Source organism: Nymphaea colorata, chromosome 1 (assembly GCF_008831285.2).
Source record: "Nymphaea colorata isolate Beijing-Zhang1983 chromosome 1, ASM883128v2, whole genome shotgun sequence".
Classification (NCBI taxonomy): Eukaryota; Viridiplantae; Streptophyta; class Magnoliopsida; order Nymphaeales; family Nymphaeaceae; genus Nymphaea; species Nymphaea colorata.
Genome location: NC_045138.2, coordinates 17,018,533 through 17,022,040, shown reverse-complemented (window position 1 = coordinate 17,022,040; position 3,508 = coordinate 17,018,533). Strand labels below are relative to the sequence as shown.

Here is a 3,508-nt window from a genome sequence, read left to right as displayed (position 1 = left end):
TTTCTCTCTCTCTCTCTCACATACACATAGGGCAAAGCCATAATTTCTTGTAAGGGGGCCGAATAATTTTTTTTTTTTCAAAATTTGTGTAGGAGCCGATTAATATCTTTAGGAATTTTAGTTTTTGAAAATATAAGCATGTTTTTTTTTTCCAAAATGTGAGCCGCAGCCATGGCCCCTGCCGGACCCCTTCCCTCCGTCCCTGCAAACACACTCACAATATATGAATCTTCTTTTCAAATGAGAAACTTTGTCTGCTACCATTACGTGCTTACTTTTTCCTACAGTCAGCCCGACGCTGTTTTGTGATTTGGCTGTCGGACAAGCGGCTGAGGGTTCATATGTCATAGCAGCTACCCTATCTTTTATGCAATTCTAAGCAACCAAAGCCTACAGTGATGAGGATACTAGCTATGGAATTTCATGTCACAAGTTCCATTTACTGAGCGTGATTCCCTTGGGGACTCTCAAAATAAAGTCCTCACATGCATGTCTGATCCGGGTGAGGGAGAGGTTAACAATTCTACACATGAAAAAGTAGCCCAAGGCCTCCCCATTTCTCATGTCTTTCAGGATCATGCATTGCATTGAGCATTGCAGCGGTGCACCCTTCAACTCAAACTCAAGCAACTCAAACTCAAGTACACGTCTGTCACCTTTAAGCGTAGAAGCATGTGGGCTAAACACATACCTTTTCATATAATCATATCATAAAGTGCCCATATGTTTGTATGGGAAACATAGCGTACACCAGACTGTATGTTCAAAGTCTTTCGGATGTAAACACCAGACTGTATGTTCGAAGTCATTCGGATGTACATGATGTTTTTACATCTCACAAGAATCATCTTGTCACTCTGCAGTGCCCATGCCTGCAGTTCAGTAACTATGAAGATTTCTCTCTAGGGCGGCACTGTTGTCAACTCAGAAGTCTCTAGGTAGATGACGACGATGATGATCATGATGATGATGGTGAACATGCACATCCACATGGATGCATGTTTATGAGAGAGAGAGAGAGAGAGAGAGAGAGAGAGAGAGAGAGAGATGGTACATCCCAAATGGTTATTGTGGAAAGAGAGAGAGAGAGAGAGAGAGAGAGAGAGAGAGAGAGAGAGAGATGGTACATCCCAAATGGTTATTGTGGAAAATCGGTCAAATCTGATAGAGAGCTTTGTCGATTTTTAACCGTACTCGATTCCATTTGTTTGAGAGACACACATAATGCATTTATGGCTGTTTCTGATCGCACTACTTCTAACCCTCCCCGGATGGTCCACCGAATTATAATTGCAGCTGCCCTCACAGGTTTTCATTTGTTCACGCATTCATTGTTACTTTTTCTATTCGGCAACATGGTTTAAATTGAATTAACTTAATGAGGCTCTAGAGTCTTAAGCAAGTGAAGTACATATCTATTGGGCTACAACAACAAGAAAAGGTACATTCTTAAACATAGATGAACTCTCGAATTCTTAAGGATAAGTTAATTAGAAAAATTCTTGAATCTGTGCTTCTCTAGACTTGTTAAGAGAGTTATCGAGGTGAGTAACATTGGATACAGAAACACAGTGAGAGTTTTAGAAAAAACATATAAGGATTAATTTTAAATTAACAGAACTTAAAGAAATGTCTAAGAAACAATTAAAAATGGCACTTGTCGCTCTTGAATCAGCTATTGAACCAAATCTGTTTGGCACCGCTTCAGTTGGAATTGTTCGACTCCAGTAACATTGATCTCACAAACAAAGCTTTCTTTCTGCGCATTAGTATAAACTGCGACTCATAATTGTTTTCCTTGTTTGGCAGTAACGATTAATGAAATTCAGCCGTATCATGCAACTAGGAAGGAAATGTAGCTGAGCTATTAGATGAAGGTATCATGCACCATACCCAGCATTTAATAAATGATGTTTAAAAGTGGTTCCTGGAAACTCGGCTATTGATGAACGCAGCGCCTAAAAATGTCACAAGAAAAAACTGATCAGGAAACATATTTTCCGTTTCTTCTTTCATTCTCTGTCTCCATGATTAATTGTGTTCACATGGTTTATCTCTGTCTCCATATTTAACTGTGTTCAGATGGTATTTCCCTAAGTAATGGTGGAGTTTTCTATCATTGAAATCAATTAAAGAGCTTGATGGCTCTATTTAATCTACAATAATTGGCATTTTTCTCTTGCTTTTTAATAATGTAAAAAAACTATAAAATGCAAATATTTGTGTATCCTACGAGAGAGTTCACTTACGTCGCCATCTTCTACCACATACTGTACGGTTCCACCATGATAGCACAGCATGGCACACACAGAGACAGAAAATGCCCCATCCCCTTCCTTTTTACCTTCTTTGCTTTTTCTTTTTTCCTTTCCAAACATTGTTATGATTTTTCACATACAACTTGAAGAAGAAAAAGTGCATGCCATCTACTCCAACTACCATTCAAGACTAGGCTCTTATTGAGATTGATTCCATAAACAATAAGGTGGTAGGAGAAGAAAATAAAATGAAAGTTAGTAGGCAGCACAATGGTAACAGTCAAAGTGGAAAAAGCAGAAGCCTTCTTGGTTGACAGTACACAAAGAGGCAAAAGAAAGTTGTTTCCAACATAACTTACAGCATGACCAGAAATATCCAGAAGTCTGAAAATCCAGGCTTTTAGGCAACATTTCCAGTGTTTGGTAGAACTGAAACGAAAGATACGGCAGGTTTTCATTGTGGTTTCTCAGCCAATAAGTAGATAAATGAACAAGAAAAAGCATGCTAAGATCTCACAAACAAGAAAAGACTTTGAGAAATTAATTAAGCTACTTTAGCACTGACCTTTCTTCATCATAGGTAGATTTTTTGCGCACATAGGATGCTTTTGATGTAATTAACTCCCCTCGACAGGATTTGTACAGAACAAGAATTGAAATTGCACATACTTTGTTAAGGACAAGTTGAAATACATTGCAAAAACAATAAAAAGAGACTTTGCTATTACCTGCAGTCTGCTAGAAATGAAATAATAAGACCCACAGGAATTCTTTAACAAGGGAAGGCATTGAAGGAGAGAGCTCTGCCACTATGGATATTGCTGAAAAATTTTCGCTAGTTGAGGAGAATGAAACCTGATCAGAACTCACTGATCTTAGTTCCTGAACATGTTGGGGGGAATGAAGCCTGGTCCGAGATCATCCATGTCATTTGTTGAACATGAATGGTCTCGAACCAGACAACAGTCCCCTCAACTAGAGAGAGGGGGAGAGTGAGAGAGAGGGAGACGGAGTTCCTCTGTGTTTGGAGCTTCACTTGGGACATGCATTATTTTGCATTTTGGCTGGTTTGAGTCCTTAAATACTTGAAGGTGTAGGTGAGATTCCCCTGTTGCTCACATGACTTGGAGTCCACTTTCTATAGGCCCCATGCATGGCTTTTTGTAAAAAGCTAGACATGCATAAATGTCTAGGCCTGAAAAGTGAGATATATGAGGTTAAAAATTGAATGAAGAGACACCAAGTTCTGT

At 39.0% G+C, this 3,508-nt stretch overlaps 1 long non-coding RNA gene across 1 annotated transcript; it reads right to left on the bottom strand.

Moving 5' to 3' along the window:
• Nucleotides 1-2,436: 2,436 nt before the first annotated feature.
• Nucleotides 2,437-3,293, bottom strand: LOC126410630 (uncharacterized). Its single transcript, XR_007575049.1, has 2 exons — nt 2,824-3,293; nt 2,437-2,687 (listed from the first exon to the last, which is right to left on the bottom strand). It is a non-coding gene; the product is annotated as an uncharacterized LOC126410630 (long non-coding RNA).
• Between the last annotated feature and the right edge of the window lie 215 nt (nt 3,294-3,508).